The sequence below is a fragment of the Heterodontus francisci genome, unplaced genomic scaffold (genome assembly GCF_036365525.1).
Source record: "Heterodontus francisci isolate sHetFra1 unplaced genomic scaffold, sHetFra1.hap1 HAP1_SCAFFOLD_97, whole genome shotgun sequence".
In the NCBI taxonomy this organism is placed as follows: domain Eukaryota; kingdom Metazoa; phylum Chordata; class Chondrichthyes; order Heterodontiformes; family Heterodontidae; genus Heterodontus; species Heterodontus francisci.
The window spans coordinates 3534573-3551881 of NW_027140606.1; the positions used below are offsets into that span (position 1 = coordinate 3534573).

At 46.5% G+C, this 17309-nt stretch overlaps 1 non-coding gene across 1 annotated transcript; it reads right to left on the reverse strand.

Moving 5' to 3' along the window:
• Positions 1-11634: 11634 nt before the first annotated feature.
• trnas-acu (transfer RNA serine (anticodon ACU)) lies at positions 11635-11716 on the reverse strand. Its single transcript has one exon. It is a non-coding gene; the product is annotated as a tRNA-Ser (tRNA).
• Between the last annotated feature and the right edge of the window lie 5593 nt (positions 11717-17309).

Below are 17309 nucleotides of genomic sequence, written 5' to 3' on the forward strand. Positions count from 1 at the left end.
CACTCAACAACACTCAAGAAGCTCAATACCATCCAGGACAAAGCAGCCCACTTAATCGCCACCTAACCCACCACCTTAAACATTCACTCTCTCCACCACCAGTACACAGAGTCTGCAGCGTGTACCATCTCTATATGCACTGCAGTAACTCGCCATGTATCCTTCAACAGCACCTTTCAAACCCGTGACCTCTACCACCTCGAAGGACAAGGGCAGCAGATGCATGGGAACTCGCCATCTGCAGGTTCCCCTCCAAGTCACTCACCATCCTGACTTGGAACTATATCGCCATTTCTTCACTGTTGTTGGGTCACAATCCTGGAACTCCCTCCCCAACGGCGGTGTGGGTGTTCCTGCACCACATGGACTGCAGCAGTTCAAGAAGGCAGCTCACCACTACATTCTCAAGGGCAATTAGGGATGGGTAATAAATGCTCACCTTATCAGCGATACTCACATCCAAGAATGAATAAAAAACAAATCACTCTCCACAGATTCCCCACAATCTGGGCTTGGACATTCGCTTCAGGAGCACAGAGCTTTATATAACTGCAACATGAGTTCCAAACTTCATATTCCGTTCGCTTTTCACATTATTTTCTCCCAGTCCACTAGCTTTTAGTAATTCTGTATTCGGGTCTCGGCTCCTCCACAGTTTCTAACATCTCACCTCTTACAAAAAACACTCTGATCTATCTTTCTTCAGTATTACATGACCCCACATTTTAAACTCCATCTGTCAAAGCATTGCTCACTCACTTAATCTATCAAGAAGATTTGAAAATACATTTCTTGCCAAAGGATAATATTCTGCTTCTGCTCCCTCGCCGTTTGCTTTTCCCATTAGTCTTTCACTTGGTGTAAATCCAGAGAATATAAAGATGGAAGGAAGGGAGGGAGGGAAAATCTTGCTCCGTTTTGTGATCCCAATTTGATCTTCATTCCAGTCCAATTTGGGTGAAGAATCCCAATTGTCTGTCTCAATTTTAATAATATATAAACAATTCTGGAAACACCGTCTGGAAATTGACAAGAACAGGTTTCCAGTCTGACTTTATGCAAAAAGTCCCCCATTAGAAATAAAGGAACGATACAGCTCACAAACTAACAACAAGGATGGGATTCGAACCCATACATGAAGAACACAATGCATTAGCAGTCCATCACCTTAACCTTGCAGCCACCTTGTCAGATGCGCAATCATGGCTGTCACCTTCAGCACAGCTCCTGGCTGTGCAGCCAGCTGCAGTGACCTAATGATTCAGGCATCTGAGTGATGTTAATCATGATGTGATCAAATGATTGAATGTTCCACTCTTTCCGTGGTGGGTTTTCACACTGAGTGGAAACGTGTTGGACATGGTCTGGAAATGTTTCACACCGCTCCATTCCCTGTTTCATTTACTTACAGAAGGTATATTTCCATCATTATACAACCCATAAGATGAACTTTTTTCAAAAGACTTCAGTGTATTTAACTCTGTGTCCAACACTGTGAGGCAGCTTTCTGTGTTTATAAAGAGTGCAATTTAATGACTGGTCTCTTGGATCTTGGATCAAACAGGGTGACAGATAGAGGTCTGTGTGCAGAGGGTTTGGAGGTGAGCTCTGATTCCTAACCCTTTCTGGATTGTGAGGAATAAAGAATGAATGAGAGAGAGAGAATGTGGGAGAAGGGATGATGGAAGAATTTGTTTGTGAACCTGATTAAAAGTGGCTCAAACGCAAGATAATATTAAGATATCAAGAGCAGAACATTAACATAATCTGAGTTCCGCGATCTGGTCGGGTCCCATTCCCCTGAAGTGAGAAATGAACGGGTGGGAAATTCCACCTGGAGTTATATTTGTCTCCAATGAAGATGAGTTCACAGTGAGGCTGGAATAGCTCAGTTGGGAGAACACTAGATTGAAGAACCAGGATACAATCCCTGGTTTCATCAGTTTTAATTTGGTGTCTCCATCAGTTTAAGTAGAGAGAATCAGAGGGGAGATTTTCCACTCTTGGCCCCATGGGCTGAATTTTAAACTAACGGTGCGGCTCTCGGCAGAGGCACCGGAAGCGGGTGTCGTCACCACACGAGTGAAATGTGGCCGACCAACTCCGATCACGGAGCAGCCGACCAATTAATGAAGGGGAGGCGTGGGGCCCATGTAAACAAGGACCTGAGGCAGGGAACAAGGCAGCGATGGCACCGACATCTGACACAACGGCAGGTGCTGACACCATATTTAACCAACCCTGCATTCACTGCTGCCTGGCTGCCTGGTTTAAAGGAGTGTCTTCCTGAGAGCCCTCTGATGCCCCAGGACCCGTTCTGCTGCCTCTGCTGCCCCAGGACCCGTTCTGCTGATTCTGCACCCCAGGATCCGTTCTGCTGTCTCTGCTGCCCCAGGACCCGTTCTGCTGTCACTGCTGCCCCAGAACTCGTTCTGCTGCCTCTGCTGTCCCAGGACACGTTCTGCTGCCTCTGATGCCCCAGGACCCATTCTGCTGCCTCTGATGCCCCAGGACCCGTTCTGCTGCCTCTGCTGCCTGCTGAGTAAGGAGCTGAATGCGAGCCTGCAGTGACCATGGTCCCACGGTTTAGCGATGCCTCCCTGCAGGTTCTCCTCCAGGTGGCAAGAGAAAGGTGGAAGATCCTCTTCCCCAGGGATGGGAGGTGGAGACCTGCCCACCTGACCAAGCAAAGCTGGCTGAAGATAGTCGGTGAGGTCAGCAGACGTGGGGTCACCCCCAGAACATGAATCCAGTACAGGAAGTGGGTCAATGACCGGATCCAGGCTGCTCAGGCGAAAACTCAAAACACTTTGGACCCTTTGGACATTGCATGTGGCAGAGTGAGAGGGAGTGTTTGGTGGAAAGGGAGTGACCACCCAGTCATGTGTATTGGGGAAGGGCAGCAGGACATGCTGCCTGAGGCTTGGCTGCATCTCGGTGAGAGGTGCACGTCAGTCATTGTATAAACTCACACAGTCCCTCGAGAGGGGCCACATGCAGGAGGAATACGTGTGTCCCCATCATGGACTGCTGGACTATCACCATCAGAGATGTTGGGCTTGTCCCCGCTGGGAGACTAACTTTGTTCATCATTGTGTCTGCAGGAGAAGACATCCCACAATTGGAAAGAGCGTGTCAAGACCGGCGGTGGATGCCTTATCTCCATGTCCTCATCCCGATGGAGGAGGAGGCCATGGAACAGGCAGGGCAGCAAAGCAGCTGCTCCATCGCTGATGGAGAGACAGGGACACCTACCCAAGAGAGTGAGTGAACATCTCCTGGGGCACAAGGGAGCATCTGCTGCAAAGGAGCCACACTGCTCATCTGTTCACCACTGCATCAATGGAGCTGCACGTTAGGGGTGGTTGGAATGTCATGATGGGAAGACCCTAACCCTTCAATGTCCCTGTTTTCTCATGAAGGCCCGGATGAACGACAAAAGCAAAGAGCTGGAGAGACTGGGGGACAGCCGGACATGTCTGAGGAGGAGGAGGGAGCCTCAGAGGGTGCACTATCACCTCATTCCCCTGCGCCCTTCACCAGCACAGAAACTCTCACGTTGGTGGGTATCCGTTCGCGGTTAGATTCTGGCATACAAACTGGTGAGCACATCACTGACAGGCCCGGGCAGCTGGCGGAGGCTGTGACAGCCGAGGCCACTGGGAGTTGGTGGTTTGTGGGAGGCCAGGCCCATGCTGTGCCCTAGGCTGACGACGTGCCTCTTGTGTCACCAGCAACACGGGAAATGCTGCAGCTGCAGTGAGAGGTCAGGCAACATCTGGCAGAGTTGCCAGAGACTATGTGTACCCAAGCACGGACGATGGAGGAGTCCATCCAGGCCTTGGGTGCTGCACTGTCTCTGATGGGGGTGTGTCTGGCTTCCTCCATTGAGAGATTGGTGACTCTCATGGAGAACCAGATCCAGCCGATCAATCAGTGGCTGCCGGAGATGTGCACAGACCTGCACTCCATCACTTTGTCCAGGAGCTCCATCCAGTGGTGACAAGGTGAGAGGGGGGACGAGGCACCTGAACTCTCCACTTGGTCCACGTCCCTCTCAGGTCAGCAGGGAGGTACAAGTGTGTCTTATAAGGGGGAGGGGCAGCTGGCTGCTACATCTGGGGGACCCTCTCAGGGTGCTCCTGGTGTGGACGGTAATTCCAAAGTCCCTCTGCCAGTGACACCAGTGATGCCAGCACCTCCATCATCCTCGATGACAGAGGGGGTCCCTGTACCTGTGCAGGAGGCCCTCAGTGTGCCAGGGCCCTCCAGGCCTCAGGCAGCAGAGGACGGCCGCCAATGTCATCCCAAGCCATGGAGCAGCAAGGTCAGCAGCATGTCTCCACCTCAGCTGACAGAGCAGGGGGAGTAGCAGGTAGGAACACCCGGAAGAGATTTAAGAAGAGCACCTAGATTCACTGAGGGGTTCACGGGTGAATGTACATTCCAGATGGATAGGGTTGTGTTTGGTGTCACACAGAATAAAGAAATGATGTTCTCTCACTATGTCTCCTTCCTATTGTTGATGCCCTTTGGGACTTCATTTCAACCCTTCCTCCCAAGGGGCTGGAAGTGAGGGACCAAGCCCTGAGTTCACAAAGCTTCGGCCTTGTCACTGTGCGATGTGTATCTGGGCGCTGTAGTGTAGAAGGAAGGAGGTGACAACAGGGCTGTTTAAAGCTAAGACTTTATTGCTGTGGTTCCAGAAGGTGGTAAGGCTCAAAGGAAACGTGAATGTATAAGGGTGTCTCGTGTCTCCCTTGTGTGTATCTCATGGAGGCTTTCCTGTTGTGCCTGAGGTCCTTCATCTGGCACTGCTTGGGCAGCATCCTCCTCCACATCGTCATCATCAGAGGAGACATCACATTCCATGATATCCACACGAGTCAACACCTCACCCCTCTGTCATGCCAGATTGTGCAGAGCACAGCAAGCCACCATGATACGGGAGACTCTCGCTGGGACATACTGAAGGGCTCCACAGGAACAATCTAAGTGCCTGAATCTCACCTTCAGGAGACCAATGGCCTCTTTGATGGTCGCTCGGGTTGACCCGCAGCAGGTGTTGTACCTCTCCTCTGAATCGTTGTGTGGGTTCCTCACAGGCGTCAGTACTCATGTTCTCACTGGGTTGCCCTTGTCTCCAAGGATCCATCTCAGAAAGCGCATGGGGCCACGGAAAGGTTCTGGCACCTGGGAAAGCCTTGTTATGCAGGCGTTGTGGCTGCTTCCCGGGATTTGTGCACACACCTGTAGGATCCATTTGTGATGGTCACAGACCAGTTACACACTGAGCAAGTGGAAGCCCTTCCTGTTGAAGGCTGCTGGCTGGTCTGCAGGAGCCTTGATGGTCACATGGGTGCAGTCGATGACACCCTACACCTGGTGGAATCCAGCGATGGCCCGAATCCTATTGCCCTCTCAGCGTGACTGTTTCGATCGATGTGCACATAGTCACCGGCCCTCCTGAACAGGACATTGGTGACCTCCTTGATGCACTGATTCACCACAGACTGTGAGATTCCACACATATCGCCAGTGGATCCCCGCAATGATCTGCTGGTGGAGAAGTTCAGTGGCACGGTGACCTTCAGTGACACTGGCATCAGGTGCCCACCAAGTCCCATGGGGCACAGCTGCATCATGGCAGAGAGATCAGTGACAACCTCCGTGGAGAGGCGCAGTCTGGGGAGACACTGTCACTCGGACATCTGCAGGTAGTTGAACCTCGGCTGACGTGTTCCTCTGCCTCCTTCTCCAGCCTCCTGTTCGAGGCTGGCCCTCCTGTAGGCCCCCAAGCTGCTGTGGTGTCCCTGCTGGCGCCTGCGCCTCCCTCCCTCCCTCTCTACTCCTCCTCCTCTTCAATGGGAGCCTCGAATCCAGGGTGAATGACGCCCATGACAGGTTGCCCCTCCCTGAGTGCAAGGCCTTCACAGTAAACAACACCCAGCCACATTTACCTCATTTGTCACACTCAATGAGGTGGCACTGCCCCAATAACACCCTGGTGTGGCTCACCCTACAGAGCTGGCACATTGGCCCCCACTCCTGATAGTGTTTCCGGATGCCCTTTCCCCCTCCACCCTTGCTGCCAAGTTACGCTGCCTCACCCGACAGCTTCCCAGTGAAGCCAACACTCAGCTCCCACCTCCCAGTCACCTCCTTTAACCAGGCGAGGCTCTGAAGCCCCGTGGTTCCCGTGTGCTATTAATTCAATTGGACCCAGTGAATAAAATTGCTGACAATTGGACTCATAAATACTTTAAATGCCTTCTTGCTGTGTGGATGTGCGAAGTCTGCCCTCCATGTCAGCCGCCGACAGAAATATCCGGTCCGACGTCTTCCATCCCTATTTTATACACCCCCCCTCCCCCTCCCCAGCCTCCATTCCCATCTCCAACGGTCCCTTAAAATTCTGGCCCATGTCTCTAAGACTAAAGGGAGTGAAACTACAGCTGCTCCTTAGACTGAACAGGGAGAGCTGCTCTCTCTGTGTTGAAAGTGAATGAATCTGCTCTTTACCTTGTCTCACTGAAACGTTCACTGTCTGGAAATGTCTGTTTGAAAATGTTTTCCTGTTATATTAATGGAGGAGAGGAGCAGAAGTGAGGTACTGTTCAACAGAGAGGTTTGGAAGTGGGTGAAGGGGTGGAGTGACGGTGGGAGTGAGAGGCGTAGTGAGTTGGCCATTCTCAATAGAGTGTCAGGAATGAAGGTCAGAGGAACAGACCAGGCAGGAAACACAGAAAGAGCGAGGAGAAAATGGTGTGAAAAACAGAGATTAAACAACAGGCTTGTTCAGTCAGTTCCGAAGAAGGGTCACTGACCCGAAACGTTAACTCTGCTTCTCTTTCCACAGATGCTGCCAGACCTGCTGAGTGAATCCAGCATTTCTTGTTTTTGTTTCAGTTGGTTTGGGTCTGGTGTTTAGAATACCCGGAATCTGGGTTCACTTCACTTCCAACTCAGCAATTGTACCAACATTATGTTCATAAAACCATAGAATGATACACAAAGAAGGAGACCATTTGGTCCATTGTGTCAATGCTGTCTCTTTGGTTGTGTTATCCAATTAGTTCTGATGCTCAGCTTTTTCCTGTAATCTGTACATTTTCCTTCCAGTATTTATTCATATTACTTTTCAAAGTTACTACTGAATCTGCTTTCAAGTCCTGATCAGACAGTGCATTCCAAATCACAACACATCACCGTATAAATCCCGACCTCATTTCGCCTCTGGTTCTTTTCTCAATCACCTGATAAATACATGCTCTGGTTACTGACCCTTTTGCCACTGGAAACAATTTCTCCTTATTTAACTTATTGAAAACCTTCTTGATGATGTCACATACTAGACTGCCAGTAAAACTGAAGCCCATGTAATAAAAGGGACAATGACAGCATGGATATGAAATTAGCAGACTGATAGGAACATAGGAGCAGGAGTAGGCCATTCAGCCCGTCGAGCCAACCCCGCCATTCAATATGATGATGACTGATCATCCACTTCAATGCCTTTTTCCCACACTATGTCCATATCCCTTATGTCATTTGCATTTAGAAATCTGTCAATCTCTGCTTTAAACATACTCAATGACTGAGCTTCCACAGCCCTCTGGGGTAGAGAATTCCAAAGATTCACAACCCTCTGAGTAAAGAAATTTCTCCTCGTCTCTGTCCTAAGTGGCTTTCCCCTTATGTTGAAATTGTGTCCCCTGGTTCTAGATTCCTCAACCGGAGGAAATAGCTTCATCTACCTGTCTATCCCTTTAAATATATGGTAAGTTTCAATGAGATCACCTCTCATTCTTCGAAACTCTGGAGAATACAGTCCCAGTTTCCCCAAAATCTCTTCATTGGACAGTCCCGCCACCCCGGGAACAAGTCTGGTGAACCTTCGTTGTACTCCCTCTATGGCAATGATATCCTTCTTAAGGTAAGGGGACCAAAACTGCACACAGTATTCCAAAGTGCAGTCCAACCAAGGTTATATACAATTGAAGCAAGACTTCACTACTCCTGTACTTAAATCCTCTTGCGATAGAGTCTAACATGTCATTCGGCTTCCTAATTGCTTGCTGCACCTGCATGTTAGCTTTCAGTCACTTACTGACAAGGACACCCAGGCCCCTTTGTCCATCTACACTTTCTAATCTCTTACCATTTAAGAAATGATCTGCACATCTGTTTCTCCTACCAAAGTGGACAACCTCACATCTTTGCACATTATATTCCATGTGCCACTTTCTTGTCCACTCACTAAGTCTGTCCAAATCCCCTTGAAGCCGCTTTGCATCTTCCTCACAACACACATTCCCACCTAGTTTTGTGTCATCTGCGAACTTGGAAATAGTACATTTGGTCCCCACATCCGAATCATTGATATATATTGTGAACAGCTGGGTCACAGTGTGGTGGTGAACAGTTGTATTTCTGTCTGGAGGAAGGTTTACAGTGGGTTCCCCATGGTTCCTCATAACTTCAGTTATGTGCAGACACTGGAAAAGCTGGGGTTGTTCTCCTTGGAGCAGAGCAAGTTCAGAACAACTTTGACAGAGTTAGAATCAAGGAATCAAATGGTTACAGTACAGAAGGAGACCATTCAGTCCATCATGTCCATGACAGCTCTTTGCAAGAGCAAATCAGCTAATTCCACTCCTCTGCCCTTTCATTGTCACCCTGCAAATTTTCTCTATTCAGGTGTTTATCCAATTCCCTTTTGAAAGCCACGATTGAATCTGCCTCCAGCACACTCTCAGGCAGTGTATTCCAGATCCAAACCACTCGCTCTGTCCCACACCCCTGGTACCATTGCAGAAAATCTCTTCTGTTCATTTCATCCCTCATAAATAATTGAAATGAAATGTTTATTAGGAAATGCACAACATAAAAAGGAGAGAGAAATAAATGCTGAGCAAAATAGAAGTCAATGTTTGGAAGGTAAAAAGAGCAAAAGATGTAACTTTTATTCTGGATGAGTGAGAGGAATATATCACACTTTGGGGATTTTGTAAGAGGATTTATTGATAAACCTGGGATTTGAGAGGAAGCTGGTTCATGGTTTACAGAACAAATTCAGCCCCTGGGATGGAGCCAACAGCTGCACTGTCCAATGACCTCACAGGACGGGGACACTGTCTCAGGCCTGGTGAGCTCAGTCGATGAAAGCATGAAACTCTGAATCTCAAGTTTTTGAGTTTGAGCCCCACGGTGGGTGTTTTTTATTTCCTTTTTAGGCTGATTTTACAGGCATTCTCCAGCTCTGAATTCCTCGGCAGAGAGTTCAAGGAGTGTTTGAAATGAGATTCAACAGCAGTATGAGAAAGTCTCTCCTTGATTCAGGACTCTTACCTCTCTGCAGCAACTCGCTGCTGAAGATTGAACTTTATCTCATTTCATTCTCAGCTGAGGGTCAGTGTGGATCACTGGGACTTCTGGCTGTCTCCCACTTCACAATCCATCAGTGCTGAGAAAGCAATGGGGAATATTACTCACATGTTACAATGTTTTATAAATACTTGAATGTATTTCACACTGTGTCTAACAGTGTGAATCTCCCCTGGTATATCAGCTCACCAATACTTCAACAGAACATTCACATAATGTGAGCTCTGAGATCTGTTCAGATCCCATTCCCAAGACCTGGAAAGTGGGATTGGGCTGGATCGCTCTTTTTCAGCTGGCACAGACACGATTGCTAAATGGTCTCATTCTGTGCCATAAATTTTCTCCATTTTCTATGTTCTATGAAGTGAGGTGTGATTGGGAGGGGCAATTCCACCAGGGTTATATTTTCGACCAAAACAATGACACAAGGGATACTTCACTTTTTTATTCATTCATTCATGCGATGTGGGTATTTACTGCCCATCCTTAATTGCCCTTGAGAAGGTGGTGGGGTGGGCTGCCTTCTTGAACCACACTTGAGTGAGTGTGGCATCAAGGATCCCTAGCAAAACTGAAGTCACTGGGAATCAGGGGGAAAACTCTCCACTTGCTGGAGTCGTACCTCGCACAAAACAAGATGGTTGTGGTTCGTGGAGGCCAATCATCTCAGCCCAGGACATTGCCTCAGGGGTTTCTCAGGGTAGTGTCCTAGACCCAAACATCCCAGCTGTTTCATTGACGACTTTCTCTTCAACATAAGTCAGAAGTGGGAATGTTAGATGATGACTCACAACTCTTCAGATACTGAAGCAGTCTGTGCCTGCAAGCAGCAAGACCTGAACAACATTCAGGCTTGAGCTGATAAGTGTCAAGCAACCTTCTGGCCACACAAGTGCCAAGCAGTGAACATCTCCAATGAGAGAGAAAAAAAATCTACCTTTTGATATTCAGAAGCATTATCATCGTTAAATCCCCCACCATCAATATCTTGACCAGAAACGTAACTGGACCAGTCACATCTATGCTGTGGCTATAAGCGCAGGTCAGAGATTACGAATTCTGCAGCAAGTATCTCACCTCCTGACACCCCAAATCCTGTCCACCATCTGCAAGGCACAAGTCAGGAGTGTGATGGAATACATCCCACTCAACAACACTCAAGAAGCTCAACACCATCCAGGACAAAGCAGCGCACTTGATCGGCACCTAACCCGCCACCTTAAACATTCAATCCCTCCACAACCAGTAAACAGTGGCTGCAGTGTGTACCATCTCCATATGCACTGCAGCAACTCGCCAAGTATCCTTCAACAGCACCTTCCAAACTCGTGACCACTACCACCTCGAAGGACAAGGGCAGCAGATGCATGGGAACTCACTACCTGCAGGTTCCCCTCTAAGTCACTCACCATCCTGACTTGGAACGATATCGCCATTTATTCACTGTTGTTGGGTCACAATCCTGGAACTCCCTCCCCAACGGCAGTGTGGGATTTCCTGCACCATATGGACTGCATCAGTTCAAGAAGGCAGCTCTCCACCACCTTCTCAACGGCAATAGGAATGGGTAATAAATGCTCGCCTTATCAGCGATACTCACACCCAAGAATGAATAAAAACCAAATCACTCTCCACAGATTCCCCACAATCTGGGCTTGGACATTTACTTCAGGAGCACAGAGCTTTATATCACTGCAACATGAGTTCCAATCTTCATATTCTGTTCACTTTTCACATTATTTTCTACCAGTCCACGAGCTTTTATTAATTCAGTATTCGGGTCTCTGCTCCTCAACCGTTTCTAACATCTCACCTTTTCCAAAAAAACACTCTGATCTATCGTCGGTAGTCGATGACCCCTCATTTTAAACTCCATCTGCCAAAGCATTGCTCACTCACTTAATCTATCAAGAAGATTTGAAAATAAATTTCTTGCCAAAGGATAATTTGCTGCATCTGCTCCCTCGCCATTTGCTTTTCCCATTTGTCTTTCACTTGGTGCAAATCCAGAGAAAGTAATGATGGTAGGAAGGAGGGAGGGAAAAATCTTCCTCCTTTTCGTGATCCCTATTTGATCTTCATTCCAGTGCAGTTTGGGTGAAGAATTCCAATTGTCTGTCTCAATTTTAATAAAGTATAACAAATTCTGGAATCACTGTCTGGACATTGACAAGAACAGGTTTCGAGGCTGACTTTCCACATAAGCTCACCCAACATAAATAATACACGAAACAGCTCATAAACTAGCGACAAGGATGGGATTCGAACCCACGTGTGCAAAGCACAACAGATTAGTAGTCCATCGCCTTAACCTCTCGGCCAACTTGTCAGTTGTAAAGACATAGCTGTCACCTTCAGCACAGCTTCTGGCTGTGCAGCCAGCTGTGGAATGATGGAAATATATCTTCTGTCAGTAAATGAAGTTGGGAATGGAGCAGTGTGAAACATTTCCAGACCATGTCCAACACGTTTCTACTCAGTGTGAAAACCCACCACGGAAAGACTGGAACATACAATCATTTCATCACATCATGATTAACATCACTCAGACACCTGAACCATTAGGTCACTGATGAAGTCATGATGACCGAATTTCTCATGAAATGAAAACTGAACTAACTGACTGGAAGAATTGCTTTAACCCCACATGATCAGCGAGTCACAGCACCAGGCCGACTTGTCGGGTGGTGTAAACAGATTTTACTGCTTCTGATCTTCACCAGAACAGAGAGTGAGATGTAACATTGATCATCAAACAGACTGTGAGAGAATACAACAGAATAAAACACATGGAGAGACACTGTGGAATAACAAATAGATTTGATTGGAATGTTGAAATTTTGATTGGAATGGATAAAACACCAGAAACAGCAGATTAAATTGGGATTCTCATCATTATATTGATCTGGGACAGAAAAGAGAAACTGATGGAAAGAAGAGAAGAAGGAAGAAAAGAAAGGATGGAACTGTTCAATCTTTTCAGTTTTTTCACTCGCCCATCAAAGCTGATAAAAAAAAGTTGCAAATAACAGAGAATTTCACCAAAAAGGGAGATTAAATGTTGCTGAAACCTTGGATCGAAGGATGCCCCAAAAGATCACCTGTTTCACTGTCTCCTCACTGGGGGATTTCAATCAGTGAGCAATATTATTCTCTACTTTTTTTGTTAATTGGTCCCAGAACTGTCACTTGGAATTAATATCTGTGTTCCGACTCCTGAATAATAAAATTGTGAGTTTCTCGATATTTTCTGGACACAGTTCCTGCTGAAAGAACTAAGAACTCTTTTCTAATTTGCACAATACTATATACACACTCATCAAGCCTCCGAAGCTAGCATCCTTGGTGCTGCTCTCTCTTCTCCCAAACTTCATCTCATGTGACTGTTCCATCATCACTCTGACAGTGGGAGGGGTTGATCCCACTATCTTCAGCATTAACCCTTTACATCCTTATACCACACTGTCTGTCCAAAAAAAATGGGTGGAGGGAACTTCCTTCATTTATCAAAACACCAACAGCAGCACAGTGGCGCAATGGTTAGCACCGCAGCCTCACAGCTCCAGCGACCAGGATTCAGTTCTGGGTACTGCCTGTGTGGAGTTTGCAAGTTCTCCCTATGTCTGTGTGGGTTTCCGCCGGGTGCTCTGGTTTCCTCCCACCTCCAAAAGACTTGCAGGTTGTTAGGTAAATTGGCCATTGTAAATTGTCCCTAGTGTAGGTACGTGGTAGGAGAATGGTGGGGATGTGGTAGAGAATATGGGATTAATGTAGGATTAGTATAAATGGGTGGTTGCTGGCTGGCACAGACTCGGTGGGCCGAAGGGGCTATATCTCTAAATAAGAAAAGTAAAATAAAAGCTACCAGTCGTAAATCAACTCAAACCCATTAGAGAGATAGAGGGAGACTGTCAGAGAACTTCCTGCATCCAGTCCTGACCCTGTCACACTCAGCAGCTTCTCACCCAGACCCCACTCTCATCAACACTGAACATTGTTACCGAGACCCTTCAAATACTGTTTATAAAAGGGAGAAAAATTCAAACTTTATCACAGCGAGATTGAATAGAACAAAGTTTAATATCTTCTCGTCGTCACTCGGTAACCACATGAGACAGTCCTTAAATCAGTAGCATAAATTATCAGCTGGAAGAATGTTTGTCATTGGGTTGAAGCATTTCTGTGTGAGGAATGTTCCAGCATCATAAACCAGGGGAACGTGTTGACTGAGCTGTGTCTTCATCTCTTCTGGACAGTTCACCCTTCATTCTGCTCTGATTCACTTTCCCAAAGCGGATCTACAGATTCTCAAATCCGGAGACTGGGTTTTCTTATTTTGTTCCTTTTGATTTTTCTTGCTCCTGAATGATAATATATTCCAACCTCGGATCAACCTTGCCCTGTCTCCCAGTCTTGGTTAAAAGCGACAAATAACGGCAACAACATTCTGAAACAAACAACACGGTCACATTCTGCTTCAGTGAGATTAATGCTGAGGCCGTTTCTGTGTCGAATGCGATTGTGAACAAATTTCTCTTAAGGAAATTGTGAGTGATCAAGTATTTGCACTGAATTTCTGTGCAAGAAGGGACAGTTTCAACCAGCCATTCCCAAATCACTTCCTTCACAAAGACAAAGACTGTGCTGTCTTAACATGTGAATCAACTTCACAAACAAATTTGAACTCGAAGTTCAGGAGAAGACAGAGATGTGAATGATTGACAGTGTAATCTTTAAATCATAATTTTCCGTTTCTTCGTTGAAGTGAGGCTCAACCCTAAGCCACTAGAGATCGCGGAAAGCTACAAACTTGGATCCAGAAATCAGAAAAGTAGTGAAACAGTTGGTGAGTACATTGTGACACTGAAGAATTTATCACCACATTGCAACATTGGCACATTCTTAGACCGTACATTATGAGACAGATTTGTGCTTATATTGGTGGATGAGGAAAGATACTAAACACACAAAATCCCAATTTGAGCTAGTGTGTAAGATTGCTCTTTCCACGGAGATAGCATCAAAGAATGCTCGTGAATTTCATCCTATGCCAGTGACAGTAACACACTTCAGAGGAACTTAAACACACTGGTCAAATGGGCTTTCACACAACAGATAAAATTTTACACAGAGACTTGTGAAGTGATACAGTTTGGGAGGAAGAATGAGACAATGTACACCAATCTTTTTTGATCAAGGTTTGAAAAGGTTGCTAAGAGCAAACAGGACACTTGGCTTTATTAATAGAGGCATAGAGTAAAAGCAAATAAGTTATGCTAAACCTTTATAAAACACTGGGGCTGAATGACCTACTCCTGTACCTCCACGGAAAGCTTCCACTCCAGGCTCGGACACCCTCTTCAGGATCACTCTCCATACATCCCGCCACTCCACACACGGATATCTCCCTCAGGATCAGATCACAGCTCCACAGTCCTGCCACATCCAGTCGTGAATGGTGGTGGATAATTAAATAACTAACAAGATGAGGAGGCTCCAAAAACATTCACATCCTCAATGATGGTGGTGCTGAGCACGTCAGTGCAAAAGATGAAGCTGAAACATTTGCAACCATCTTCAGTCAGAAATATTAAGTGGATTTGATCTGTGCTAATTTCAGCTCCTCATGCTCGCTGGTGCCTTGGTTCTCTGGTGCTAATTTCAGAGTAAATCATGCAGCTTGACAATTGGAGCCAAAGAAAAAGACACAGGAGAGGTTGAAAGTGCCAAAACCTGGGATTGAACCAAGAACTGTTTAACTGTAAGTACAGCACGAACTCAACAAAGCTATTTCAACAACACACTAAAGCCACCATTCTGTCACTGCTTTGGAAGACAATATATACATTAAAGTGTTTGTAAAAAGTTACAGAACACAACATGTGAGTAATATTCCCCATTGTTTTCTCAGTACTGAGGGATTGTGAAGTGGGACACAGCCAGAAGTCCCACTGTGCCACACTGACCCTGAGCTGTGAGTGAAATGAGATAAAGTTCAATCTTTAGCAGAGAGATTCTGGAGAGAGGTAAGAGTCCTGAATCAAGGAAAGACTTTCTGACACAATAAAAGCAAAATACTGCAGATGCTGGAAATCTGAAATAAAAACAAAAAGTGCTGGAAATACTCAATAGCTCTGGCAGCATCTGTGGTGAGAGAAACAGAGTTAACGTTTCTGGTCTGTGACCTTTCATCAGAACTGACACAGGTTAGAAAAGAATTAGGTTTTAAACAAGTGACGGGGAGGGGCATGTGGGAGAGAACAAAGGGGAAGGTGTTTGATAGTGCAGAGGGAAGGAGAGATTAAATAACAAATCTGTCCTGGGACAAAGACAAAGAGTGTGTTAATGCTTGTGGTTGCCTGACACCAGTCATGCTCTGATGTTAGTGAACACAATGTTCAATTCACAAGGCTGTATAGTGCCGAATCAAAAGGTCAGGTGCTGCTCCTCGAGCTTGGGTTGATTTTCACTGGAACACTGGAACAGGCCAAAGACAGAAATGTTGACATGAGAGCAGGGGAGAGTGTTGAAATGGCAAGCAACCCGAAGCTCAGGATCATGCTTTCGGCCTGAGCAGAGGTGTTCCATCTAATCTGCGTTTGGTCTCCCCAGTTTAGAGGAGACCGCATTGTGAGCAGTGAATACAGTATACATAATTGAAAGAAGTACAAGTAAATCGCTGCTTCACCTGAAAGGAGTGTTTGGGGCTTTAGATAATGAGCAGAGAGGAGGGAAAAGGGCAGGTATTATATCTCCTGCGATTGCATGGGAAGGTGCCTTGGGAAGGGGACGAGGTGTTGGGGGTAATGGAGGAGTGGACCAGGGTGTCGCGGAGGGAACAATCCCTTCGGAATGCTGACAGGGGAGGGGAGGATGCGTTTGGTGGTGGCATCACGCTGGAGGTGGCGGAAATGGTGGAGGATGATCCTTTAGATGTGGAGGCAGGTGGGGTGGAAAGTGAGGACAAGGGGAACCCTGTCGCAGATCTGGGAGGGAGGGGAAGGGGGAAGGCAGAGGTTGAGAGTCCTGTCAACTACACTGGGAGGGGGTGGGATGGGAGTAGTTGAAATCTGGTGATGTTGTTGAATTTAATTTCAAACACTCCTTGAACTCTCTGCTGATGAAGACTGAAAAAGGGAAGAACAACCACACAACAAGGGTCTCAAATCCAAGACCCTGAGATTAAAAGTCCCATGCTCTACCAACTGAGTTAACAAGGCCTGATACAGTACTTCTACTCTGTCTGTTATTGGACGGATGCAGTTGTTGGCTCCACCCCAAGGGCGGGAATTTGTTCCACCAACTATGAAGCAGTTTCCTATCAATTCCCCAGATTATCAGTAAATCCACTTCCAGAAGCCCCAAAGTGTGATATATTCCTCTCACTCATCAATAATAAAACTGAAATCTTTTTACCTTCCAAATTCTGCCATCCATTTTGTCAGTATTTATTTCTCTCTCCTTTTTATTTAGTTCATGCATTTCTTCAGAATTTTTTTTTCAATTATATCTGAGGGAAGAAATGAACAGATCTGGCAGCTCAAAACTGGACATCCATGAGGCACTGTGGGTCATCAGCAGCAGCAGAATTGTATTTAAACACAATATGTTACCTCATGGCCTGGCATATCCCTCACTCTACCATTACCATCAAGCCAAGGGAGCAATAGTGGTTCAATGAAGTGTGCAGGAGGGCATGTCAGGAACAGCACCAAGCAGACCTAAAAATGAGTGAAGCGACAACACAGGATTACTTGCATGTCATATAGCGGAAGCAGCATGCAATAGACAGATCTGAGTGATCTCACAACCAACAGATCAGATCAAAGCTCTGCAGTCCTGCCACATCCAGTCCTGAATGGTGGTGGATAATTAAACAATTAACAAGAGGGCGAGGCTCCACAAATATCCCCATCCTTAAT